This window comes from Aulonocara sp. 'chitande type north' Nkhata Bay, linkage group LG23 (assembly GCF_057382095.1).
Source record: "Aulonocara sp. 'chitande type north' Nkhata Bay isolate Kocher_YH1m ecotype deep benthic linkage group LG23, A_spYH_male_GT1.1, whole genome shotgun sequence".
In the NCBI taxonomy this organism is placed as follows: Eukaryota; Metazoa; Chordata; class Actinopteri; order Cichliformes; family Cichlidae; genus Aulonocara; species Aulonocara sp. 'chitande type north' Nkhata Bay.
The window spans coordinates 30,295,641-30,319,653 of record NC_141365.1 but is presented as its reverse complement, the minus strand read 5'-3'; the positions used below and the strand labels follow the sequence as shown (position 1 = coordinate 30,319,653).

Below are 24,013 nucleotides of genomic sequence, written 5' to 3'. Positions count from 1 at the left end.
ATGTCTTTGCATTGGAAGCGGATGAACAAGGGCTGATAATTGGTTATCAGCAGCTCCCGAGCTGAGTCTCTGGAGGTTGCCTGGAGTTCCTTTGCCAACAGGGTCCATGGAGAGGGATAATTTGAAGTCATTCTTGCCTGACTGTTAAGTTGGAACAAGAAGTCTATGCAAACCAAACTTGGGTTGGACATCGTATCTGCATTAAGTCAAGATGTTGTTGAGAGTAGACTTTGGAAAGTGGCGCGAATTCGACGAGACAATTGGCAGACTTGTAAGGGCTGGTGGCTGAGCGTTAGAACTGTCGCCTGCCACATGTGAATCACGAAATCAGAAGGTAGTGACTTGTAGCCTCACGCAAGCGATGTGCTTTGATGCGCAGTACGTGGCAGAGTTTGTGCATCCATTTTAAGCGTCTGAAGAGGAGAGTTTGGACAGTAGCGCGAATTCAGCGGGACAATTGGCGGACATGCAAGGGTTGTTAGCTCAGCGGTAGAATTGTCGCCTGCCATGCGCAAGTCTCGAAAACTGGCGGTGTTGAGCTCTATCCTCACGGGAGGCATGTTTTGATGCGCAGTTCGGCCACACATTTTTTGGATGTCCTGTCACACCCTTCACCTCCAAGACGGCAGCTCATCCTGGGCTTGAAGAACTGGCAACTCTGCTTCATTTGTTGACGGCTTCAAGGAATGGTCCGTTTTGGGGGGAGATGGTGCCTTGAGGCTCTCTTGATACACAGTACGTGGCAAAGGCAACCCATCCATTGTCTACCGCTTGTCCCTTTCGGGTAAGGCGGAGGTGGGGCAAAACACAGTTTCCCTGACCGGGAATCGAACCCGGGCCGCGGCGGTGAGAGCGCCGAATCCTGACCACTAGACCATCAGGGAGCTGCCACAGAGGTGTCTTGATGAGTGACGCGTGGGTGTATCGGGCTACATTTTCCGCTGCGCCTCGAGAGGAGCGCTTGGGCAATGGCGCGAATTCGTTGAGAAAACTGCCACGTGTGTGAGCATTGGTGGTTCAGTGGTAGAATTCTCGCCTGCCACGCGGGAGACCCGGGTTCGATTCCCGGCCAATGCACGGTTCCTTTATGCGTGGGGTCTTGGGGGGCATTAAGTTTGTTCTCGGTCACGGCCAGACGGCATCAAGATTTGGAACAAGAAGCCTGTGCAAACCAAACTTGGGTTGGACATCGTATCTGCATTAAGTCAAGATGTTGTTGAGAGGAGACTTTGGACAGTGGCGGGACAATTGGCAGACTTAGAATTGTCGCCTGCCAGCGCCAGTGGGTGACTGAATATATGTTTACAGACATTGCTGGTAAACCCGTGTGTCTTATTAGTGGAGCTAATGTGGCTGTAATTAAGGAATTTAACTTAAGACGGCACTACGAGACAAAAGAAGAATGGTCCGTTTTGGGGGAAGATGGTGTCTTGAGCCTCGCTTGATACACAGTACGTGGCAAAGGCAACCCATCCATTGTCTACCGCTTGTCCCTTTCAGGTAAGCCGGAGCTGGGTCAAAACACCGTTTTTAGGATCTCCTGTGGCACTCTTCACCTCCAAAACCCGTTCAGGGCTTAAATACCTGGGGACTCACCTTTGTTTGTCCAAGCTGAATTTCATTTCTGTGCAGCTTCGAGAAATCGTCCATTTTCAGGTTCCCTGTCAGCCTCGTTGGCGCAGTAGGCAGCGCGTCAGTCTCATAATCTGAAGGTCGTGAGTTCGAGCCTCACACGAGGCAGGTGTTTTGGTACAGAGTTGGTCCATCCATTTTGTACCTCTTCTACCCATTTCGAGGACGCTGGAGCCTTAGAACCACTCCTTTGTAGTGGATTTTCAGCCTCCTCCGATGCGAGATCTAGAACAGGGATCAATCCAAATCATTCTGCCATTGACCGTGGAAAGCCTTCCCATCTGTTTGATTTCAAGACTCACACGTGGCAGGCGATCCTCCCCTATGGATGTGTGCCGGCCCTCTGAAACCACTTCATCCAACTTTCACCACAATTCCTCTTTCTTTTCTCACGTCAGAATTGCGGGGCACCACACGTTGGCTCCCAAATGACTCCTACCTGTTATTTCTTCTAGGACACTTTGTCCAGGTAGGGTTAGGAATGTCTTTGCATTGGAAGCGGATGAACAAGGGCTGATAATTGGTTATCAGCAGCTCCCGAGCTGAGTCTCTGGAGGTTGCCTGGAGTTCCTTTGCCAACAGGGTCCATGGAGAGGGATAATTTGAAGTCATTCTTGCCTGACTGTTAAGTTGGAACAAGAAGTCTATGCAAACCAAACTTGGGTTGGACATCGTATCTGCATTAAGTCAAGATGTTGTTGAGAGTAGACTTTGGAGAGTGGCGCGAATTCGGCGGGACAATTGGCAGACTTGTAAGGGCTGGTGGCTGAGCGTTAGAACTGTCGCCTGCCACATGTGAATCACGAAATCAGAAGGTAGTGACTTGTAGCCTCACGCAAGCGATGTGCTTTGATGCGCAGTACGTGGCAGAGTTTGTGCATCCATTTTAAGCGTCTGGAGAGGAGAGTTTGGACAGTAGCGCGAATTCAGCGGGACAATTGGCGGACATGCAAGGGTTGTTAGCTCAGCGGTAGAATTGTCGCCTGCCATGCGCAAGTCTCGAAAACTGGCGGTGTTGAGCTCTATCCTCACGGGAGGCATGTTTTGATGCGCAGTTCGGCCACACATTTTTTGGATGTCCTGTCACACCCTTCACCTCCAAGACGGCAGCTCATCCTGGGCTTGAAGAACTGGCAACTCTGCTTCATTTGTTGACGGCTTCAAGGAATGGTCCGTTTTGGGGGGAGATGGTGCCTTGAGGCTCTCTTGATACACAGTACGTGGCAAAGGCAACCCATCCATTGTCTACCGCTTGTCCCTTTCGGGTAAGGCGGAGGTGGGGCAAAACACAGCTTCCCTGACCGGGAATCGAACCCGGGCCGCGGCGGTGAGAGCGCCGAATCCTGACCACTAGACCATCAGGGAGCTGCCACAGAGGTGTCTTGATGAGTGACGCGTGGGTGTATCGGGCTACATTTTCCGCTGCGCCTCGAGAGGAGCGCTTGGGCAATGGCGCGAATTCGTTGAGAAAGCTGCCACGTGTGTGCGCATTGGTGGTTCAGTGGTAGAATTCTCGCCTGCCACGCGGGAGACCCGGGTTCGATTCCCGGCCAATGCACGGTTCCTTTATGCGTGGGGTCTTGGGGGGCATTAAGTTTGTTCTCGGTCACGGCCAGACGGCATCAAGATTTGGAACAAGAAGCCTGTGCAAACCAAACTTGGGTTGGACATCGTATCTGCATTAAGTCAAGATGTTGTTGAGAGGAGACTTTGGACAGTGGCGCGAATTCGGCGGGACAATTGGCAGACTTAGAATTGTCGCCTGCCAGCGCCAGTGGGTGACTGAATATATGTTTACAGACATTGCTGGTAAACCCGTGTGTCTTATTAGTGGAGCTAATGTGGCTGTAATTAAGGAATTTAACTTAAGACGGCACTACGAGACAAAAGAAGAATGGTCCGTTTTGGGGGAAGATGGTGTCTTGAGCCTCGCTTGATACACAGTACGTGGCAAAGGCAACCCATCCATTGTCTACCGCTTGTCCCTTTCAGGTAAGCCGGAGCTGGGTCAAAACACCGTTTTTAGGATCTCCTGTGGCACTCTTCACCTCCAAAACCCGTTCAGGGCTTAAATACCTGGGGACTCACCTTTGTTTGTCCAAGCTGAATTTCATTTCTGTGCAGCTTCGAGAAATCGTCCATTTTCAGTTTCCCTGTCAGCCTCGTTGGCGCAGTAGGCAGAGCGTCAGTCTCATAATCTGAAGGTCGTGAGTTCGAGCCTCACACGAGGCAGGTGTTTTGGTACAGAGTTGGTCCATCCATTTTGTACCTCTTCTACCCATTTCGAGGACGCTGGAGCCTTAGAACCACTCCTTTGTAGTGGATTTTCAGCCTCCTCCGATGCGAGATCTAGAACAGGGATCAATCCAAATCATTCTGCCATTGACCGTGGAAAGCCTTCCCATCTGTTTGATTTCAAGACTCACACGTGGCAGGCGATCCTCCCCTATGGATGTGTGCCGGCCCTCTGAAACCACTTCATCCAACTTTCACCACAATTCCTCTTTCTTTTCTCAGGTCAGAATTGCGGGGCACCACACATTGGCTCCCAAATGACTCCTACCTGTTATTTCTTCTAGGACACTTTGTCCAGGTAGGGTTAGGAATGTCTTTGCATTGGAAGCGGATGAACAAGGGCTGATAATTGGTTATCAGCAGCTCCCGAGCTGAGTCTCTGGAGGTTGCCTGGAGTTCCTTTGCCAACAGGGTCCATGGAGAGGGATAATTTGAAGTCATTCTTGCCTGACTGTTAAGTTGGAACAAGAAGTCTATGCAAACCAAACTTGGGTTGGACATCGTATCTGCATTAAGTCAAGATGTTGTTGAGAGTAGACTTTGGAGAGTGGCGCGAATTCGGCGGGACAATTGGCAGACTTGTAAGGGCTGGTGGCTGAGCGTTAGAACTGTCGCCTGCCACATGTGAATCACGAAATCAGAAGGTAGTGACTTGTAGCCTCACGCAAGCGATGTGCTTTGATGCGCAGTACGTGGCAGAGTTTGTGCATCCATTTTAAGCGTCTGGAGAGGAGAGTTTGGACAGTAGCGCGAATTCAGCGGGACAATTGGCGGACATGCAAGGGTTGTTAGCTCAGCGGTAGAATTGTCGCCTGCCATGCGCAAGTCTCGAAAACTGGCGGTGTTGAGCTCTATCCTCACGGGAGGCATGTTTTGATGCGCAGTTCGGCCACACATTTTTTGGATGTCCTGTCACACCCTTCACCTCCAAGACGGCAGCTCATCCTGGGCTTGAAGAACTGGCAACTCTGCTTCATTTGTTGACGGCTTCAAGGAATGGTCCGTTTTGGGGGGAGATGGTGCCTTGAGGCTCTCTTGATACACAGTACGTGGCAAAGGCAACCCATCCATTGTCTACCGCTTGTCCCTTTCGGGTAAGGCGGAGGTGGGGCAAAACACAGTTTCCCTGACCGGGAATCGAACCCGGGCCGCGGCGGTGAGAGCGCCGAATCCTGACCACTAGACCATCAGGGAGCTGCCACAGAGGTGTCTTGATGAGTGACGCGTGGGTGTATCGGGCTACATTTTCCGCTGCGCCTCGAGAGGAGCGCTTGGGCAATGGCGCGAATTCGTTGAGAAAACTGCCACGTGTGTGAGCATTGGTGGTTCAGTGGTAGAATTCTCGCCTGCCACGCGGGAGACCCGGGTTCGATTCCCGGCCAATGCACGGTTCCTTTATGCGTGGGGTCTTGGGGGGCATTAAGTTTGTTCTCGGTCACGGCCAGACGGCATCAAGATTTGGAACAAGAAGCCTGTGCAAACCAAACTTGGGTTGGACATCGTATCTGCATTAAGTCAAGATGTTGTTGAGAGGAGACTTTGGACAGTGGCGCGAATTCGGCGGGACAATTGGCAGACTTAGAATTGTCGCCTGCCAGCGCCAGTGGGTGACTGAATATATGTTTACAGACATTGCTGGTAAACCCGTGTGTCTTATTAGTGGAGCTAATGTGGCTGTAATTAAGGAATTTAACTTAAGACGGCACTACGAGACAAAAGAAGAATGGTCCGTTTTGGGGGAAGATGGTGTCTTGAGCCTCGCTTGATACACAGTACGTGGCAAAGGCAACCCATCCATTGTCTACCGCTTGTCCCTTTCAGGTAAGCCGGAGCTGGGTCAAAACACCGTTTTTAGGATCTCCTGTGGCACTCTTCACCTCCAAAACCCGTTCAGGGCTTAAATACCTGGGGACTCACCTTTGTTTGTCCAAGCTGAATTTCATTTCTGTGCAGCTTCGAGAAATCGTCCATTTTCAGTTTCCCTGTCAGCCTCGTTGGCGCAGTAGGCAGCGCGTTAGTCTCATAATCTGAAGGTCGTGAGTTCGAGCCTCACACGAGGCAGGTGTTTTGGTACAGAGTTGGTCCATCCATTTTGTACCTCTTCTACCCATTTCGAGGACGCTGGAGCCTTAGAACCACTCCTTTGTAGTGGATTTTCAGCCTCCTCCGATGCGAGATCTAGAACAGGGATCAATCCAAATCATTCTGCCATTGACCGTGGAAAGCCTTCCCATCTGTTTGATTTCAAGACTCACACGTGGCAGGCGATCCTCCCCTATGGATGTGTGCCGGCCCTCTGAAACCACTTCATCCAACTTTCACCACAATTCCTCTTTCTTTTCTCAGGTCAGAATTGCGGGGCACCACACGTTGGCTCCCAAATGACTCCTACCTGTTATTTCTTCTAGGACACTTTGTCCAGGTAGGGTTAGGAATGTCTTTGCATTGGAAGCGGATGAACAAGGGCTGATAATTGGTTATCAGTAGCTCCCGAGCTGAGTCTCTGGAGGTTGCCTGGAGTTCCTTTGCCAACAGGGTCCATGGAGAGGGATAATTTGAAGTCATTCTTGCCTGACTGTTAAGTTGGAACAAGAAGTCTATGCAAACCAAACTTGGGTTGGACATCGTATCTGCATTAAGTCAAGATGTTGTTGAGAGTAGACTTTGGAGAGTGGCGCGAATTCGACGAGACAATTGGCAGACTTGTAAGGGCTGGTGGCTGAGCGTTAGAACTGTCGCCTGCCACATGTGAATCACGAAATCAGAAGGTAGTGACTTGTAGCCTCACGCAAGCGATGTGCTTTGATGCGCAGTACGTGGCAGAGTTTGTGCATCCATTTTAAGCGTCTGGAGAGGAGAGTTTGGACAGTAGCGCGAATTCAGCGGGACAATTGGCGGACATGCAAGGGTTGTTAGCTCAGCGGTAGAATTGTCGCCTGCCATGCGCAAGTCTCGAAAACTGGCGGTGTTGAGCTCTATCCTCACGGGAGGCATGTTTTGATGCGCAGTTCGGCCACACATTTTTTGGATGTCCTGTCACACCCTTCACCTCCAAGACGGCAGCTCATCCTGGGCTTGAAGAACTGGCAACTCTGCTTCATTTGTTGACGGCTTCAAGGAATGGTCCGTTTTGGGGGGAGATGGTGCCTTGAGGCTCTCTTGATACACAGTACGTGGCAAAGGCAACCCATCCATTGTCTACCGCTTGTCCCTTTCGGGTAAGGCGGAGGTGGGGCAAAACACAGTTTCCCTGACCGGGAATCGAACCCGGGCCGCGGCGGTGAGAGCGCCGAATCCTGACCACTAGACCATCAGGGAGCTGCCACAGAGGTGTCTTGATGAGTGACGCGTGGGTGTATCGGGCTACATTTTCCGCTGCGCCTCGAGAGGAGCGCTTGGGCAATGGCGCGAATTCGTTGAGAAAACTGCCACGTGTGTGAGCATTGGTGGTTCAGTGGTAGAATTCTCGCCTGCCACGCGGGAGACCCGGGTTCGATTCCCGGCCAATGCACGGTTCCTTTATGCGTGGGGTCTTGGGGGGCATTAAGTTTGTTCTCGGTCACGGCCAGACGGCATCAAGATTTGGAACAAGAAGCCTGTGCAAACCAAACTTGGGTTGGACATCGTATCTGCATTAAGTCAAGATGTTGTTGAGAGGAGACTTTGGACAGTGGCGCGAATTCGGCGGGACAATTGGCAGACTTAGAATTGTCGCCTGCCAGCGCCAGTGGGTGACTGAATATATGTTTACAGACATTGCTGGTAAACCCGTGTGTCTTATTAGTGGAGCTAATGTGGCTGTAATTAAGGAATTTAACTTAAGACGGCACTACGAGACAAAAGAAGAATGGTCCGTTTTGGGGGAAGATGGTGTCTTGAGCCTCGCTTGATACACAGTACGTGGCAAAGGCAACCCATCCATTGTCTACCGCTTGTCCCTTTCAGGTAAGCCGGAGCTGGGTCAAAACACCGTTTTTAGGATCTCCTGTGGCACTCTTCACCTCCAAAACCCGTTCAGGGCTTAAATACCTGGGGACTCACCTTTGTTTGTCCAAGCTGAATTTCATTTCTGTGCAGCTTCGAGAAATCGTCCATTTTCAGTTTCCCTGTCAGCCTCGTTGGCGCAGTAGGCAGCGCGTCAGTCTCATAATCTGAAGGTCGTGAGTTCGAGCCTCACACGAGGCAGGTGTTTTGGTACAGAGTTGGTCCATCCATTTTGTACCTCTTCTACCCATTTCGAGGACGCTGGAGCCTTAGAACCACTCCTTTGTAGTGGATTTTCAGCCTCCTCCGATGCGAGATCTAGAACAGGGATCAATCCAAATCATTCTGCCATTGACCGTGGAAAGCCTTCCCATCTGTTTGATTTCAAGACTCACACGTGGCAGGCGATCCTCCCCTATGGATGTGTGCCGGCCCTCTGAAACCACTTCATCCAACTTTCACCACAATTCCTCTTTCTTTTCTCAGGTCAGAATTGCGGGGCACCACACGTTGGCTCCCAAATGACTCCTACCTGTTATTTCTTCTAGGACACTTTGTCCAGGTAGGGTTAGGAATGTCTTTGCATTGGAAGCGGATGAACAAGGGCTGATAATTGGTTATCAGCAGCTCCCGAGCTGAGTCTCTGGAGGTTGCCTGGAGTTCCTTTGCCAACAGGGTCCATGGAGAGGGATAATTTGAAGTCATTCTTGCCTGACTGTTAAGTTGGAACAAGAAGTCTATGCAAACCAAACTTGGGTTGGACATCGTATCTGCATTAAGTCAAGATGTTGTTGAGAGTAGACTTTGGAGAGTGGCGCGAATTCGACGAGACAATTGGCAGACTTGTAAGGGCTGGTGGCTGAGCGTTAGAACTGTCGCCTGCCACATGTGAATCACGAAATCAGAAGGTAGTGGCTTGTAGCCTCACGCAAGCGATGTGCTTTGATGCGCAGTACGTGGCAGAGTTTGTGCATCCATTTTAAGCGTCTGGAGAGGAGAGTTTGGACAGTAGCGCGAATTCAGCGGGACAATTGGCGGACATGCAAGGGTTGTTAGCTCAGCGGTAGAATTGTCGCCTGCCATGCGCAAGTCTCGAAAACTGGCGGTGTTGAGCTCTATCCTCACGGGAGGCATGTTTTGATGCGCAGTTCGGCCACACATTTTTTGGATGTCCTGTCACACCCTTCACCTCCAAGACGGCAGCTCATCCTGGGCTTGAAGAACTGGCAACTCTGCTTCATTTGTTGACGGCTTCAAGGAATGGTCCGTTTTGGGGGGAGATGGTGCCTTGAGGCTCTCTTGATACACAGTACGTGGCAAAGGCAACCCATCCATTGTCTACCGCTTGTCCCTTTCGGGTAAGGCGGAGGTGGGGCAAAACACAGTTTCCCTGACCGGGAATCGAACCCCGGCCGCGGCGGTGAGAGCGCCGAATCCTGACCACTAGACCATCAGGGAGCTGCCACAGAGGTGCCTTGATGAGTGACGCGTGGGTGTATCGGGCTACATTTTCCGCTGCGCCTCGAGAGGAGCGCTTGGGCAATGGCGCGAATTCGTTGAGAAAACTGCCACGTGTGTGAGCGTTGGTGGTTCAGTGGTAGAATTCTCGCCTGCCACGCGGGAGACCCGGGTTCGATTCCCGGCCAATGCACGGTTCCTTTATGCGTGGGGTCTTGGGGGGCATTAAGTTTGTTCTCGGTCACGGCCAGACGGCATCAAGATTTGGAACAAGAAGCCTGTGCAAACCAAACTTGGGTTGGACATCGTATCTGCATTAAGTCAAGATGTTGTTGAGAGGAGACTTTGGACAGTGGCGCGAATTCGGCGGGACAATTGGCAGACTTAGAATTGTCGCCTGCCAGCGCCAGTGGGTGACTGAATATATGTTTACAGACATTGCTGGTAAACCCGTGTGTCTTATTAGTGGAGCTAATGTGGCTGTAATTAAGGAATTTAACTTAAGACGGCACTACGAGACAAAAGAAGAATGGTCCGTTTTGGGGGAAGATGGTGTCTTGAGCCTCGCTTGATACACAGTACGTGGCAAAGGCAACCCATCCATTGTCTACCGCTTGTCCCTTTCAGGTAAGCCGGAGCTGGGTCAAAACACCGTTTTTAGGATCTCCTGTGGCACTCTTCACCTCCAAAACCCGTTCAGGGCTTAAATACCTGGGGACTCACCTTTGTTTGTCCAAGCTGAATTTCATTTCTGTGCAGCTTCGAGAAATCGTCCATTTTCCGGTTCCCTGTCAGCCTCGTTGGCGCAGTAGGCAGCGCGTCAGTCTCATAACCTGAAGGTCGTGAGTTCGAGCCTCACACGAGGCAGGTGTTTTGGTACAGAGTTGGTCCATCCATTTTGTACCTCTTCTACCCATTTCGAGGACGCTGGAGCCTTAGAACCACTCCTTTGTAGTGGATTTTCAGCCTCCTCCGATGCGAGATCTAGAACAGGGATCAATCCAAATCATTCTGCCATTGACCGTGGAAAGCCTTCCCATCTGTTTGATTTCAAGACTCACACGTGGCAGGCGATCCTCCCCTATGGATGTGTGCCGGCCCTCTGAAACCACTTCATCCAACTTTCACCACAATTCCTCTTTCTTTTCTCAGGTCAGAATTGCGGGGCACCACACGTTGGCTCCCAAATGACTCCTACCTGTTATTTCTTCTAGGACACTTTGTCCAGGTAGGGTTAGGAATGTCTTTGCATTGGAAGCGGATGAACAAGGGCTGATAATTGGTTATCAGCAGCTCCCGAGCTGAGTCTCTGGAGGTTGCCTGGAGTTCCTTTGCCAACAGGGTCCATGGAGAGGGATAATTTGAAGTCATTCTTGCCTGACTGTTAAGTTGGAACAAGAAGTCTATGCAAACCAAACTTGGGTTGGACATCGTATCTGCATTAAGTCAAGATGTTGTTGAGAGTAGACTTTGGAGAGTGGCGCGAATTCGACGAGACAATTGGCAGACTTGTAAGGGCTGGTGGCTGAGCGTTAGAACTGTCGCCTGCCACATGTGAATCACGAAATCAGAAGGTAGTGGCTTGTAGCCTCACGCAAGCGATGTGCTTTGATGCGCAGTACGTGGCAGAGTTTGTGCATCCATTTTAAGCGTCTGGAGAGGAGAGTTTGGACAGTAGCGCGAATTCAGCGGGACAATTGGCGGACATGCAAGGGTTGTTAGCTCAGCGGTAGAATTGTCGCCTGCCATGCGCAAGTTTCGAAAACTGGCGGTGTTGAGCTCTATCCTCACGGGAGGCATGTTTTGATGCGCAGTTCGGCCACACATTTTTTGGATGTCCTGTCACACCCTTCACCTCCAAGACGGCAGCTCATCCTGGGCTTGAAGAACTGGCAACTCTGCTTCATTTGTTGACGGCTTCAAGGAATGGTCCGTTTTGGGGGGAGATGGTGCCTTGAGGCTCTCTTGATACACAGTACGTGGCAAAGGCAACCCATCCATTGTCTACCGCTTGTCCCTTTCGGGTAAGGCGGAGGTGGGGCAAAACACAGTTTCCCTGACCGGGAATCGAACCCGGGCCGCGGCGGTGAGAGCGCCGAATCCTGACCACTAGACCATCAGGGAGCTGCCACAGAGGTGTCTTGATGAGTGACGCGTGGGTGTATCGGGCTACATTTTCCGCTGCGCCTCGAGAGGAGCGCTTGGGCAATGGCGCGAATTCGTTGAGAAAACTGCCACGTGTGTGAGCATTGGTGGTTCAGTGGTAGAATTCTCGCCTGCCACGCGGGAGACCCGGGTTTGATTCCCGGCCAATGCACGGTTCCTTTATGCGTGGGGTCTTGGGGGGCATTAAGTTTGTTCTCGGTCACGGCCAGACGGCATCAAGATTTGGAACAAGAAGCCTGTGCAAACCAAACTTGGGTTGGACATCGTATCTGCATTAAGTCAAGATGTTGTTGAGAGGAGACTTTGGACAGTGGCGCGAATTCGGCGGGACAATTGGCAGACTTAGAATTGTCGCCTGCCAGCGCCAGTGGGTGACTGAATATATGTTTACAGACATTGCTGGTAAACCCGTGTGTCTTATTAGTGGAGCTAATGTGGCTGTAATTAAGGAATTTAACTTAAGACGGCACTACGAGACAAAAGAAGAATGGTCCGTTTTGGGGGAAGATGGTGTCTTGAGCCTCGCTTGATACACAGTACGTGGCAAAGGCAACCCATCCATTGTCTACCGCTTGTCCCTTTCAGGTAAGCCGGAGCTGGGTCAAAACACCGTTTTTAGGATCTCCTGTGGCACTCTTCACCTCCAAAACCCGTTCAGGGCTTAAATACCTGGGGACTCACCTTTGTTTGTCCAAGCTGAATTTCATTTCTGTGCAGCTTCGAGAAATCGTCCATTTTCAGTTTCCCTGTCAGCCTCGTTGGCGCAGTAGGCAGCGCGTCAGTCTCATAATCTGAAGGTCGTGAGTTCGAGCCTCACACGAGGCAGGTGTTTTGGTACAGAGTTGGTCCATCCATTTTGTACCTCTTCTACCCATTTCGAGGACGCTGGAGCCTTAGAACCACTCCTTTGTAGTGGATTTTCAGCCTCCTCCGATGCGAGATCTAGAACAGGGATCAATCCAAATCATTCTGCCATTGACCGTGGAAAGCCTTCCCATCTGTTTGATTTCAAGACTCACACGTGGCAGGCGATCCTCCCCTATGGATGTGTGCCGGCCCTCTGAAACCACTTCATCCAACTTTCACCACAATTCCTCTTTCTTTTCTCAGGTCAGAATTGCGGGGCACCACACGTTGGCTCCCAAATGACTCCTACCTGTTATTTCTTCTAGGACACTTTGTCCAGGTAGGGTTAGGAATGTCTTTGCATTGGAAGCGGATGAACAAGGGCTGATAATTGGTTATCAGCAGCTCCCGAGCTGAGTCTCTGGAGGTTGCCTGGAGTTCCTTTGCCAACAGGGTCCATGGAGAGGGATAATTTGAAGTCATTCTTGCCTGACTGTTAAGTTGGAACAAGAAGTCTATGCAAACCAAACTTGGGTTGGACATCGTATCTGCATTAAGTCAAGATGTTGTTGAGAGTAGACTTTGGAGAGTGGCGCGAATTCGACGAGACAATTGGCAGACTTGTAAGGGCTGGTGGCTGAGCGTTAGAACTGTCGCCTGCCACATGTGAATCACGAAATCAGAAGGTAGTGGCTTGTAGCCTCACGCAAGCGATGTGCTTTGATGCGCAGTACGTGGCAGAGTTTGTGCATCCATTTTAAGCGTCTGGAGAGGAGAGTTTGGACAGTAGCGCGAATTCAGCGGGACAATTGGCGGACATGCAAGGGTTGTTAGCTCAGCGGTAGAATTGTCGCCTGCCATGCGCAAGTCTCGAAAACTGGCGGTGTTGAGCTCTATCCTCACGGGAGGCATGTTTTGATGCGCAGTTCGGCCACACATTTTTTGGATGTCCTGTCACACCCTTCACCTCCAAGACGGCAGCTCATCCTGGGCTTGAAGAACTGGCAACTCTGCTTCATTTGTTGACGGCTTCAAGGAATGGTCCGTTTTGGGGGGAGATGGTGCCTTGAGGCTCTCTTGATACACAGTACGTGGCAAAGGCAACCCATCCATTGTCTACCGCTTGTCCCTTTCGGGTAAGGCGGAGCTGGGTCAAAACACCGTTTTTAGGATCTCCTGTGGCACTCTTCACCTCCAAAACCCGTTCAGGGCTTAAATACCTGGGGACTCACCTTTGTTTGTCCAAGCTGAATTTCATTTCTGTGCAGCTTCGAGAAATCGTCCATTTTCCGGTTCCCTGTCAGCCTCGTTGGCGCAGTAGGCAGCGCGTCAGTCTCATAATCTGAAGGTCGTGAGTTCGAGCCTCACACGAGGCAGGTGTTTTGGTACAGAGTTGGTCCATCCATTTTGTACCTCTTCTACCCATTTCGAGGACGCTGGAGCCTTAGAACCACTCCTTTGTAGTGGATTTTCAGCCTCCTCCGATGCGAGATCTAGAACAGGGATCAATCCAAATCATTCTGCCATTGACCGTGGAAAGCCTTCCCATCTGTTTGATTTCAAGACTCACACGTGGCAGGCGATCCTCCCCTATGGATGTGTGCCGGCCCTCTGAAACCACTTCATCCAACTTTCACCACAATTCCTCTTTCTTTTCTCAGGTCAGAATTGCGGGGCACCACACGTTGGCTCCCAAATGACTCCTACCTGTTATTTCTTCTAGGACACTTTGTCCAGGTAGGGTTAGGAATGTCTTTGCATTGGAAGCGGATGAACAAGGGCTGATAATTGGTTATCAGCAGCTCCCGAGCTGAGTCTCTGGAGGTTGCCTGGAGTTCCTTTGCCAACAGGGTCCATGGAGAGGGATAATTTGAAGTCATTCTTGCCTGACTGTTAAGTTGGAACAAGAAGTCTATGCAAACCAAACTTGGGTTGGACATCGTATCTGCATTAAGTCAAGATGTTGTTGAGAGTAGACTTTGGAGAGTGGCGCGAATTCGACGAGACAATTGGCAGACTTGTAAGGGCTGGTGGCTGAGCGTTAGAACTGTCGCCTGCCACATGTGAATCACGAAATCAGAAGGTAGTGGCTTGTAGCCTCACGCAAGCGATGTGCTTTGATGCGCAGTACGTGGCAGAGTTTGTGCATCCATTTTAAGCGTCTGGAGAGGAGAGTTTGGACAGTAGCGCGAATTCAGCGGGACAATTGGCGGACATGCAAGGGTTGTTAGCTCAGCGGTAGAATTGTCGCCTGCCATGCGCAAGTCTCGAAAACTGGCGGTGTTGAGCTCTATCCTCACGGGAGGCATGTTTTGATGCGCAGTTCGGCCACACATTTTTTGGATGTCCTGTCACACCCTTCACCTCCAAGACGGCAGCTCATCCTGGGCTTGAAGAACTGGCAACTCTGCTTCATTTGTTGACGGCTTCAAGGAATGGTCCGTTTTGGGGGGAGATGGTGCCTTGAGGCTCTCTTGATACACAGTACGTGGCAAAGGCAACCCATCCATTGTCTACCGCTTGTCCCTTTCGGGTAAGGCGGAGGTGGGGCAAAACACAGTTTCCCTGACCGGGAATCGAACCCGGGCCGCGGCGGTGAGAGCGCCGAATCCTGACCACTAGACCATCAGGGAGCTGCCACAGAGGTGTCTTGATGAGTGACGCGTGGGTGTATCGGGCTACATTTTCCGCTGCGCCTCGAGAGGAGCGCTTGGGCAATGGCGCGAATTCGTTGAGAAAACTGCCACGTGTGTGAGCATTGGTGGTTCAGTGGTAGAATTCTCGCCTGCCACGCGGGAGACCCGGGTTCGATTCCCGGCCAATGCACGGTTCCTTTATGCGTGGGGTCTTGGGGGGCATTAAGTTTGTTCTCGGTCACGGCCAGACGGCATCAAGATTTGGAACAAGAAGCCTGTGCAAACCAAACTTGGGTTGGACATCGTATCTGCATTAAGTCAAGATGTTGTTGAGAGGAGACTTTGGACAGTGGCGCGAATTCGGCGGGACAATTGGCAGACTTAGAATTGTCGCCTGCCAGCGCCAGTGGGTGACTGAATATATGTTTACAGACATTGCTGGTAAACCCGTGTGTCTTATTAGTGGAGCTAATGTGGCTGTAATTAAGGAATTTAACTTAAGACGGCACTACGAGACAAAAGAAGAATGGTCCGTTTTGGGGGAAGATGGTGTCTTGAGCCTCGCTTGATACACAGTACGTGGCAAAGGCAACCCATCCATTGTCTACCGCTTGTCCCTTTCAGGTAAGCCGGAGCTGGGTCAAAACACCGTTTTTAGGATCTCCTGTGGCACTCTTCACCTCCAAAACCCGTTCAGGGCTTAAATACCTGGGGACTCACCTTTGTTTGTCCAAGCTGAATTTCATTTCTGTGCAGCTTCGAGAAATCGTCCATTTTCCGGTTCCCTGTCAGCCTCGTTGGCGCAGTAGGCAGCGCGTCAGTCTCATAATCTGAAGGTCGTGAGTTCGAGCCTCACACGAGGCAGGTGTTTTGGTACAGAGTTGGTCCATCCATTTTGTACCTCTTCTACCCATTTCGAGGACGCTGGAGCCTTAGAACCACTCCTTTGTAGTGGATTTTCAGCCTCCTCCGATGCGAGATCTAGAACAGGGATCAATCCAAATCATTCTGCCATTGACCGTGGAAAGCCTTCCCATCTGTTTGATTTCAAGACTCACACGTGGCAGGCGATCCTCCCCTATGGATGTGTGCCGGCCCTCTGAAACCACTTCATCCAACTTTCACCACAATTCCTCTTTCTTTTCTCAGGTCAGAATTGCGGGGCACCACACGTTGGCTCCCAAATGACTCCTACCTGTTATTTCTTCTAGGACACTTTGTCCAGGTAGGGTTAGGAATGTCTTTGCATTGGAAGCGGATGAACAAGGGCTGATAATTGGTTATCAGCAGCTCCCGAGCTGAGTCTCTGGAGGTTGCCTGGAGTTCCTTTGCCAACAGGGTCCATGGAGAGGGATAATTTGAAGTCATTCTTGCCTGACTGTTAAGTTGGAACAAGAAGTCTATGCAAACCAAACTTGGGTTGGACATCGTATCTGCATTAAGTCAAGATGTTGTTGAGAGTAGACTTTGGAGAGTGGCGCGAATTCGACGAGACAATTGGCAGACTTGTAAGGGCTGGTGGCTGAGCGTTAGAACTGTCGCCTGCCACATGTGAATCACGAAATCAGAAGGTAGTGACTTGTAGCCTCACGCAAGCGATGTGCTTTGATGCGCAGTACGTGGCAGAGTTTGTGCATCCATTTTAAGCGTCTGGAGAGGAGAGTTTGGACAGTAGCGCGAATTCAGCGGGACAATTGGCGGACATGCAAGGGTTGTTAGCTCAGCGGTAGAATTGTCGCCTGCCATGCGCAAGTCTCGAAAACTGGCGGTGTTGAGCTCTATCCTCACGGGAGGCATGTTTTGATGCGCAGTTCGGCCACACATTTTTTGGATGTCCTGTCACACCCTTCACCTCCAAGACGGCAGCTCATCCTGGGCTTGAAGAACTGGCAACTCTGCTTCATTTGTTGACGGCTTCAAGGAATGGTCCGTTTTGGGGGGAGATGGTGCCTTGAGGCTCTCTTGATACACAGTACGTGGCAAAGGCAACCCATCCATTGTCTACCGCTTGTCCCTTTCGGGTAAGGCGGAGGTGGGGCAAAACACAGTTTCCCTGACCGGGAATCGAACCCGGGCCGCGGCGGTGAGAGCGCCGAATCCTGACCACTAGACCATCAGGGAGCTGCCACAGAGGTGTCTTGATGAGTGACGCGTGGGTGTATCGGGCTACATTTTCCGCTGCGCCTCGAGAGGAGCGCTTGGGCAATGGCGCGAATTCGTTGAGAAAACTGCCACGTGTGTGAGCATTGGTGGTTCAGTGGTAGAATTCTCGCCTGCCACGCGGGAGACACGGGTTCGATTCCCGGCCAATGCACGGTTCCTTTATGCGTGGGGTCTTGGGGGGCATTAAGTTTGTTCTCGGTCACGGCCAGACGGCATCAAGATTTGGAACAAGAAGCCTGTGCAAACCAAACTTGGGTTGGACATCGTATCTGCATTAAGTCAAGATGTTGTTGAGAGGAGACTTTGGACAGTGGCGCGAATTCGGCGGGACAATTGGCAGACTTAGAATTGTCGCCTGCCAGCGCCAGTGGGTGACTGAATATATGTTTACAGACATTGCTGGTAAACCCGTGTGTCTTATTAGTGGAGCTAATGTGGCTGTAATTAAGGAATTTAACTTAAGACGGCACTACGAGACAAAAGAAGAATGGTCCGTTTTGGGGGAAGATGGTGTCTTGAGCCTCGCTTGATACACAGTACGTGGCAAAGGCAGCCCATCCATTGTCTACCGCTTGTCCCTTTCAGGTAAGCCGGAGCTGGGTCAAAACACCGTTTTTAGGATCTCCTGTGGCACTCTTCACCTCCAAAACCCGTTCAGGGCTTAAATACCTGGGGACTCACCTTTGTTTGTCCAAGCTGAATTTCATTTCTGTGCAGCTTCGAGAAATCGTCCATTTTCAGGTTCCCTGTCAGCCTCGTTGGCACAGTAGGCAGCGCGTCAGTCTCATAATCTGAAGGTCGTGAGTTCGAGCCTCACACGAGGCAGGTGTTTTGGTACAGAGTTGGTCCATCCATTTTGTACCTCTTCTACCCATTTCGAGGACGCTGGAGCCTTAGAACCACTCCTTTGTAGTGGATTTTCAGCCTCCTCCGATGCGAGATCTAGAACAGGGATCAATCCAAATCATTCTGCCATTGACCGTGGAAAGCCTTCCCATCTGTTTGATTTCAAGACTCACACGTGGCAGGCGATCCTCCCCTATGGATGTGTGCCGGCCCTCTGAAACCACTTCATCCAACTTTCACCACAATTCCTCTTTCTTTTCTCAGGTCAGAATTGCGGGGCACCACACGTTGGCTCCCAAATGACTCCTACCTGTTATTTCTTCTAGGACACTTTGTCCAGGTAGGGTTAGGAATGTCTTTGCATTGGAAGCGGATGAACAAGGGCTGATAATTGGTTATCAGCAGCTCCCGAGCTGAGTCTCTGGAGGTTGCCTGGAGTTCCTTTGCCAACAGGGTCCATGGAGAGGGATAATTTGAAGTCATTCTTGCCTGACTGTTAAGTTGGAACAAGAAGTCTATGCAAACCAAACTTGGGTTGGACATCGTATCTGCATTAAGTCAAGATGTTGTTGAGAGTAGACTTTGGAGAGTGGCGCGAATTCGACGAGACAATTGGCAGACTTGTAAGGGCTGGTGGCTGAGCGTTAGAACTGTCGCCTGCCACATGTGAATCACGAAATCAGAAGGTAGTGACTTGTAGCCTCACGCAAGCGATGTGCTTTGATGCGCAGTACGTGGCAGAGTTTGTGCATCCATTTTAAGCGTCTGGAGAGGAGAGTTTGGACAGTAGCGCGAATTCAGCGGGACAATTGGCGGACATGCAAGGGTTGTTAGCTCAGCGGTAGAATTGTCGCCTGCCATGCGCAAGTCTCGAAAACTGGCGGTGTTGAGCTCTATCCTCACGGGAGGCATGTTTTGATGCGCAGTTCGGCCACACATTTTTTGGATGTCCTGTCACACCCTTCACCTCCAAGACGGCAGCTCATCCTGGGCTTGAAGAACTGGCAACTCTGCTTCATTTGTTGACGGCTTCAAGGAATGGTCCGTTTTGGGGGGAGATGGTGCCTTGAGGCTCTCTTGATACACAGTACGTGGCAAAGGCAACCCATCCATTGTCTACCGCTTGTCCCTTTCGGGTAAGGCGGAGGTGGGGCAAAACACAGTTTCCCTGACCGGGAATCGAACCCGGGCCGCGGCGGTGAGAGCGCCGAATCCTGACCACTAGACCATCAGGGAGCTGCCACAGAGGTGTCTTGATGAGTGACGCGTGGGTGTATCGGGCTACATTTTCCGCTGCGCCTCGAGAGGAGCGCTTGGGCAATGGCGCGAATTCGTTGAGAAAACTGCCACGTGTGTGAGCATTGGTGGTTCAGTGGTAGAATTCTCGCCTGCCACGCGGGAGACCCGGGTTCGATTCCCGGCCAATGCACGGTTCCTTTATGCGTGGGGTCTTGGGGGGCATTAAGTTTGTTCTTGGTCACGGCCAGACGGCATCAAGATTTGGAACAAGAAGCCTGTGCAAACCAAACTTGGGTTGGACATCGTATCTGCATTAAGTCAAGATGTTGTTGAGAGGAGACTTTGGACAGTGGCGTGAATTCGGCGGGACAATTGGCAGACTTAGAATTGTCGCCTGCCAGCGCCAGTGGGTGACTGAATATATGTTTACAGACATTGCTGGTAAACCCGTGTGTCTTATTAGTGGAGCTAATGTGGCTGTAATTAAGGAATTTAACTTAAGACGGCACTACGAGACAAAAGAAGAATGGTCCGTTTTGGGGGAAGATGGTGTCTTGAGCCTCGCTTGATACACAGTACGTGGCAAAGGCAACCCATCCATTGTCTACCGCTTGTCCCTTTCAGGTAAGCCGGAGCTGGGTCAAAACACCGTTTTTAGGATCTCCTGTGGCACTCTTCACCTCCAAAACCCGTTCAGGGCTTAAATACCTGGGGACTCACCTTTGTTTGTCCAAGCTGAATTTCATTTCTGTGCAGCTTCGAGAAATCGTCCATTTTCAGGTTCCCTGTCAGCCTCGTTGGCGCAGTAGGCAGCGCGTCAGTCTCATAATCTGAAGGTCGTGAGTTCGAGCCTCACACGAGGCAGGTGTTTTGGTACAGAGTTGGTCCATCCATTTTGTACCTCTTCTACCCATTTCGAGGACGCTGGAGCCTTAGAACCACTCCTTTGTAGTGGATTTTCAGCCTCCTCCGATGCGAGATCTAGAACAGGGATCAATCCAAATCATTCTGCCATTGACCGTGGAAAGCCTTCCCATCTGTTTGATTTCAAGACTCACACGTGGCAGGCGATCCTCCCCTATGGATGTGTGCCGGCCCTCTGAAACCACTTCATCCAACTTTCACCACAATTCCTCTTTCTTTTCTCAGGTCAGAATTGCGGGGCACCACACGTTGGCTCCCAAATGACTCCTACCTGTTATTTCTTCTAGGACACTTTGTCCAGGTAGGGTTAGGAATGTCTTTGCATTGGAAGCGGATGAACAAGGGCTGATAATTGGTTATCAGCAGCTCCCGAGCTGAGTCTCTGGAGGTTGCCTGGAGTTCCTTTGCCAACAGGGTCCATGGAGAGGGATAATTTGAAGTCATTCTTGCCTGACTGTTAAGTTGGAACAAGAAGTCTATGCAAACCAAACTTGGGTTGGACATCGTATCTGCATTAAGTCAAGATGTTGTTGAGAGTAGACTTTGGAGAGTGGCGCGAATTCGACGAGACAATTGGCAGACTTGTAAGGGCTGGTGGCTGAGCGTTAGAACTGTCGCCTGCCACATGTGAATCACGAAATCAGAAGGTAGTGACTTGTAGCCTCACGCAAGCGATGTGCTTTGATGCGCAGTACGTGGCAGAGTTTGTGCATCCATTTTAAGCGTCTGGAGAGGAGAGTTTGGACAGTAGCGCGAATTCAGCGGGACAATTGGCGGACATGCAAGGGTTGTTAGCTCAGCGGTAGAATTGTCGCCTGCCATGCGCAAGTCTCGAAAACTGGCGGTGTTGAGCTCTATCCTCACGGGAGGCATGTTTTGATGCGCAGTTCGGCCACACATTTTTTGGATGTCCTGTCACACCCTTCACCTCCAAGACGGCAGCTCATCCTGGGCTTGAAGAACTGGCAACTCTGCTTCATTTGTTGACGGCTTCAAGGAATGGTCCGTTTTGGGGGGAGATGGTGCCTTGAGGCTCTCTTGATACACAGTACGTGGCAAAGGCAACCCATCCATTGTCTACCGCTTGTCCCTTTCGGGTAAGGCGGAGGTGGGGCAAAACACAGTTTCCCTGACCAGGGAATCGAACCGGGGTCGCGGCGGTGAGAGCGCCGAATCCTGACCACTAGACCATCAGGGAGCTGCCACAGAGGTGTCTTGATGAGTGACGCGTGGGTGTATCGGGCTACATTTTCCGCTGCGCCTCGAGAGGAGCGCTTGGGCAATGGCGCGAATTCGTTGAGAAAACTGCCACGTGTGTGAGCATTGGTGATTCAGTGGTAGAATTCTTGCCTGCCACGCGGGAGACCCGGGTTCGATTCCCGGCCAATGCACGGTTCCTTTATGCGTGGGGTCTTGGGGGGCATTAAGTTTGTTCTCGGTCACGGCCAGACGGCATCAAGATTTGGAACAAGAAGCCTGTGCAAACCAAACTTGGGTTGGACATCGTATCTGCATTAAGTCAAGATGTTGTTGAGAGGAGACTTTGGACAGTGGCGCGAATTCGGCGGGACAATTGGCAGACTTAGAATTGTCGCCTGCCAGCGCCAGTGGGTGACTGAATATATGTTTACAGACATTGCTGGTAAACCCGTGTGTCTTATTAGTGGAGCTAATGTGGCTGTAATTAAGGAATTTAACTTAAGACGGCACTACGAGACAAAAGAAGAATGGTCCGTTTTGGGGGAAGATGGTGTCTTGAGCCTCGCTTGATACACAGTACGTGGCAAAGGCAACCCATCCATTGTCTACCGCTTGTCCCTTTCAGGTAAGCCGGAGCTGGGTCAAAACACCGTTTTTAGGATCTCCTGTGGCACTCTTCACCTCCAAAACCCGTTCAGGGCTTAAATACCTGGGGACTCACCTTTGTTTGTCCAAGCTGAATTTCATTTCTGTGCAGCTTCGAGAAATCGTCCATTTTCTGGTTCCCTGTCAGCCTCGTTGGCGCAGTAGGCAGCGCGTCAGTCTCATAATCTGAAGGTCGTGAGTTCGAGCCTCACACGAGGCATGTGTTTTGGTACAGAGTTGGTCCATCCATTTTGTACCTCTTCTACCCATTTCGAGGACGCTGGAGCCTTAGAACCACTCCTTTGTAGTGGATTTTCAGCCTCCTCCGATGCGAGATCTAGAACAGGGATCAATCCAAATCATTCTGCCATTGACCGTGGAAAGCCTTCCCATCTGTTTGATTTCAAGACTCACACGTGGCAGGCGATCCTCCCCTATGGATGTGTGCTGGCCCTCTGAAACCACTTCATCCAACTTTCACCACAATTCCTCTTTCTTTTCTCAGGTCAGAATTGCGGGGCACCACACGTTGGCTCCCAAATGACTCCTACCTGTTATTTCTTCTAGGACACTTTGTCCAGGTAGGGTTAGGAATGTCTTTGCATTGGAAGCGGATGAACAAGGGCTGATAATTGGTTATCAGCAGCTCCCGAGCTGAGTCTCTGGAGGTTGCCTGGAGTTCCTTTGCCAACAGGGTCCATGGAGAGGGATAATTTGAAGTCATTCTTGCCTGACTGTTAAGTTGGAACAAGAAGTCTATGCAAACCAAACTTGGGTTGGACATCGTATCTGCATTAAGTCAAGATGTTGTTGAGAGTAGACTTTGGAGAGTGGCGCGAATTCGACGAGACAATTGGCAGACTTGTAAGGGCTGGTGGCTGAGCGTTAGAACTGTCGCCTGCCACATGTGAATCACGAAATCAGAAGGTAGTGACTTGTAGCCTCACGCAAGCGATGTGCTTTGATGCGCAGTACGTGGCAGAGTTTGTGCATCCATTTTAAGCGTCTGGAGAGGAGAGTTTGGACAGTAGCGCGAATTCAGCGGGACAATTGGCGGACATGCAAGGGTTGTTAGCTCAGCGGTAGAATTGTCGCCTGCCATGCGCAAGTCTCGAAAACTGGCGGTGTTGAGCTCTATCCTCACGGGAGGCATGTTTTGATGCGCAGTTCGGCCACACATTTTTTGGATGTCCTGTCACACCCTTCACCTCCAAGACGGCAGCTCATCCTGGGCTTGAAGAACTGGCAACTCTGCTTCATTTGTTGACGGCTTCAAGGAATGGTCCGTTTTGGGGGGAGATGGTGCCTTGAGGCTCTCTTGATACACAGTACGTGGCAAAGGCAACCCATCCATTGTCTACCGCTTGTCCCTTTCGGGTAAGGCGGAGGGGGGTCAAAACACAGTTTCCCTGACCGGGAATCGAACCCGGGCCGCGGCGGTGAGAGCGCCGAATCCTGACCACTAGACCATCAGGGAGCTGCCACAGAGGTGTCTTGATGAGTGACGCGTGGGTGTATCGGGCTACATTTTCCGCTGCGCCTCGAGAGGAGCGCTTGGGCAATGGCGCGAATTCGTTGAGAAAACTGCCACGTGTGTGAGCATTGGTGGTTCAGTGGTAGAATTCTCACCTGCCACGCGGGAGACCTGGGTTCGATTCCCGGCCAATGCACGGTTCCTTTATGCGTGGGGTCTTGGGGGGCATTAAGTTTGTTCTCGGTCACGGCCAGACGGCATCAAGATTTGGAACAAGAAGCCTGTGCAAACCAAACTTGGGTTGGACATCGTATCTGCATTAAGTCAAGATGTTGTTGAGAGGAGACTTTGGACAGTGGCGCGACAATTGGCAGACTTAGAATTGTCGCCTGCCAGCGCCAGTGGGTGACTGAATATATGTTTACAGACATTGCTGGTAAACCCGTGTGTCTTATTAGTGGAGCTAATGTGGCTGTAATTAAGGAATTTAACTTAAGACGGCACT

At 51.0% G+C, this 24,013-nt stretch overlaps 33 non-coding genes across 33 annotated transcripts; 22 read left to right on the top strand and 11 right to left on the bottom strand.

Moving 5' to 3' along the window:
* Positions 1 to 812: 812 nt before the first annotated feature.
* trnae-cuc (transfer RNA glutamic acid (anticodon CUC)) lies at positions 813 to 884 on the bottom strand. Its single transcript has one exon. It is a non-coding gene; the product is annotated as a tRNA-Glu (tRNA).
* Positions 885 to 1,006: 122 nt separating this feature from the next.
* On the top strand, positions 1,007 to 1,077 carry trnag-gcc (transfer RNA glycine (anticodon GCC)). The gene has a single exon. It is a non-coding gene; the product is annotated as a tRNA-Gly (tRNA).
* A 590-nt stretch (positions 1,078 to 1,667) lies between these two features.
* On the top strand, positions 1,668 to 1,740 carry trnam-cau (transfer RNA methionine (anticodon CAU)). The gene has a single exon. It is a non-coding gene; the product is annotated as a tRNA-Met (tRNA).
* A 1,185-nt stretch (positions 1,741 to 2,925) lies between these two features.
* trnae-cuc (transfer RNA glutamic acid (anticodon CUC)) lies at positions 2,926 to 2,997 on the bottom strand. The gene has a single exon. It is a non-coding gene; the product is annotated as a tRNA-Glu (tRNA).
* Positions 2,998 to 3,119: 122 nt separating this feature from the next.
* trnag-gcc (transfer RNA glycine (anticodon GCC)) lies at positions 3,120 to 3,190 on the top strand. Its single transcript has one exon. It is a non-coding gene; the product is annotated as a tRNA-Gly (tRNA).
* A 601-nt stretch (positions 3,191 to 3,791) lies between these two features.
* Positions 3,792 to 3,864, top strand: trnam-cau (transfer RNA methionine (anticodon CAU)). The gene has a single exon. It is a non-coding gene; the product is annotated as a tRNA-Met (tRNA).
* A 1,185-nt stretch (positions 3,865 to 5,049) lies between these two features.
* On the bottom strand, positions 5,050 to 5,121 carry trnae-cuc (transfer RNA glutamic acid (anticodon CUC)). Its single transcript has one exon. It is a non-coding gene; the product is annotated as a tRNA-Glu (tRNA).
* Positions 5,122 to 5,243: 122 nt separating this feature from the next.
* On the top strand, positions 5,244 to 5,314 carry trnag-gcc (transfer RNA glycine (anticodon GCC)). The gene has a single exon. It is a non-coding gene; the product is annotated as a tRNA-Gly (tRNA).
* Positions 5,315 to 5,915: 601 nt separating this feature from the next.
* trnam-cau (transfer RNA methionine (anticodon CAU)) lies at positions 5,916 to 5,988 on the top strand. The gene has a single exon. It is a non-coding gene; the product is annotated as a tRNA-Met (tRNA).
* A 1,185-nt stretch (positions 5,989 to 7,173) lies between these two features.
* Positions 7,174 to 7,245, bottom strand: trnae-cuc (transfer RNA glutamic acid (anticodon CUC)). Its single transcript has one exon. It is a non-coding gene; the product is annotated as a tRNA-Glu (tRNA).
* A 122-nt stretch (positions 7,246 to 7,367) lies between these two features.
* trnag-gcc (transfer RNA glycine (anticodon GCC)) lies at positions 7,368 to 7,438 on the top strand. The gene has a single exon. It is a non-coding gene; the product is annotated as a tRNA-Gly (tRNA).
* A 601-nt stretch (positions 7,439 to 8,039) lies between these two features.
* trnam-cau (transfer RNA methionine (anticodon CAU)) lies at positions 8,040 to 8,112 on the top strand. The gene has a single exon. It is a non-coding gene; the product is annotated as a tRNA-Met (tRNA).
* A 1,185-nt stretch (positions 8,113 to 9,297) lies between these two features.
* On the bottom strand, positions 9,298 to 9,369 carry trnae-cuc (transfer RNA glutamic acid (anticodon CUC)). The gene has a single exon. It is a non-coding gene; the product is annotated as a tRNA-Glu (tRNA).
* A 122-nt stretch (positions 9,370 to 9,491) lies between these two features.
* Positions 9,492 to 9,562, top strand: trnag-gcc (transfer RNA glycine (anticodon GCC)). The gene has a single exon. It is a non-coding gene; the product is annotated as a tRNA-Gly (tRNA).
* A 601-nt stretch (positions 9,563 to 10,163) lies between these two features.
* Positions 10,164 to 10,236, top strand: trnam-cau (transfer RNA methionine (anticodon CAU)). The gene has a single exon. It is a non-coding gene; the product is annotated as a tRNA-Met (tRNA).
* Positions 10,237 to 11,421: 1,185 nt separating this feature from the next.
* On the bottom strand, positions 11,422 to 11,493 carry trnae-cuc (transfer RNA glutamic acid (anticodon CUC)). Its single transcript has one exon. It is a non-coding gene; the product is annotated as a tRNA-Glu (tRNA).
* Positions 11,494 to 11,615: 122 nt separating this feature from the next.
* Positions 11,616 to 11,686, top strand: trnag-gcc (transfer RNA glycine (anticodon GCC)). Its single transcript has one exon. It is a non-coding gene; the product is annotated as a tRNA-Gly (tRNA).
* A 601-nt stretch (positions 11,687 to 12,287) lies between these two features.
* On the top strand, positions 12,288 to 12,360 carry trnam-cau (transfer RNA methionine (anticodon CAU)). Its single transcript has one exon. It is a non-coding gene; the product is annotated as a tRNA-Met (tRNA).
* Positions 12,361 to 13,684: 1,324 nt separating this feature from the next.
* trnam-cau (transfer RNA methionine (anticodon CAU)) lies at positions 13,685 to 13,757 on the top strand. The gene has a single exon. It is a non-coding gene; the product is annotated as a tRNA-Met (tRNA).
* Positions 13,758 to 14,942: 1,185 nt separating this feature from the next.
* trnae-cuc (transfer RNA glutamic acid (anticodon CUC)) lies at positions 14,943 to 15,014 on the bottom strand. The gene has a single exon. It is a non-coding gene; the product is annotated as a tRNA-Glu (tRNA).
* A 122-nt stretch (positions 15,015 to 15,136) lies between these two features.
* Positions 15,137 to 15,207, top strand: trnag-gcc (transfer RNA glycine (anticodon GCC)). Its single transcript has one exon. It is a non-coding gene; the product is annotated as a tRNA-Gly (tRNA).
* Positions 15,208 to 15,808: 601 nt separating this feature from the next.
* trnam-cau (transfer RNA methionine (anticodon CAU)) lies at positions 15,809 to 15,881 on the top strand. Its single transcript has one exon. It is a non-coding gene; the product is annotated as a tRNA-Met (tRNA).
* A 1,185-nt stretch (positions 15,882 to 17,066) lies between these two features.
* Positions 17,067 to 17,138, bottom strand: trnae-cuc (transfer RNA glutamic acid (anticodon CUC)). Its single transcript has one exon. It is a non-coding gene; the product is annotated as a tRNA-Glu (tRNA).
* Positions 17,139 to 17,260: 122 nt separating this feature from the next.
* On the top strand, positions 17,261 to 17,331 carry trnag-gcc (transfer RNA glycine (anticodon GCC)). The gene has a single exon. It is a non-coding gene; the product is annotated as a tRNA-Gly (tRNA).
* A 601-nt stretch (positions 17,332 to 17,932) lies between these two features.
* On the top strand, positions 17,933 to 18,005 carry trnam-cau (transfer RNA methionine (anticodon CAU)). Its single transcript has one exon. It is a non-coding gene; the product is annotated as a tRNA-Met (tRNA).
* Positions 18,006 to 19,190: 1,185 nt separating this feature from the next.
* On the bottom strand, positions 19,191 to 19,262 carry trnae-cuc (transfer RNA glutamic acid (anticodon CUC)). The gene has a single exon. It is a non-coding gene; the product is annotated as a tRNA-Glu (tRNA).
* A 122-nt stretch (positions 19,263 to 19,384) lies between these two features.
* Positions 19,385 to 19,455, top strand: trnag-gcc (transfer RNA glycine (anticodon GCC)). Its single transcript has one exon. It is a non-coding gene; the product is annotated as a tRNA-Gly (tRNA).
* A 601-nt stretch (positions 19,456 to 20,056) lies between these two features.
* On the top strand, positions 20,057 to 20,129 carry trnam-cau (transfer RNA methionine (anticodon CAU)). Its single transcript has one exon. It is a non-coding gene; the product is annotated as a tRNA-Met (tRNA).
* Positions 20,130 to 21,314: 1,185 nt separating this feature from the next.
* trnae-cuc (transfer RNA glutamic acid (anticodon CUC)) lies at positions 21,315 to 21,387 on the bottom strand. Its single transcript has one exon. It is a non-coding gene; the product is annotated as a tRNA-Glu (tRNA).
* A 122-nt stretch (positions 21,388 to 21,509) lies between these two features.
* Positions 21,510 to 21,580, top strand: trnag-gcc (transfer RNA glycine (anticodon GCC)). Its single transcript has one exon. It is a non-coding gene; the product is annotated as a tRNA-Gly (tRNA).
* Positions 21,581 to 22,181: 601 nt separating this feature from the next.
* On the top strand, positions 22,182 to 22,254 carry trnam-cau (transfer RNA methionine (anticodon CAU)). The gene has a single exon. It is a non-coding gene; the product is annotated as a tRNA-Met (tRNA).
* Positions 22,255 to 23,439: 1,185 nt separating this feature from the next.
* trnae-cuc (transfer RNA glutamic acid (anticodon CUC)) lies at positions 23,440 to 23,511 on the bottom strand. Its single transcript has one exon. It is a non-coding gene; the product is annotated as a tRNA-Glu (tRNA).
* Positions 23,512 to 23,633: 122 nt separating this feature from the next.
* Positions 23,634 to 23,704, top strand: trnag-gcc (transfer RNA glycine (anticodon GCC)). Its single transcript has one exon. It is a non-coding gene; the product is annotated as a tRNA-Gly (tRNA).
* The last annotated feature ends 309 nt before the right edge of the window (positions 23,705 to 24,013 follow it).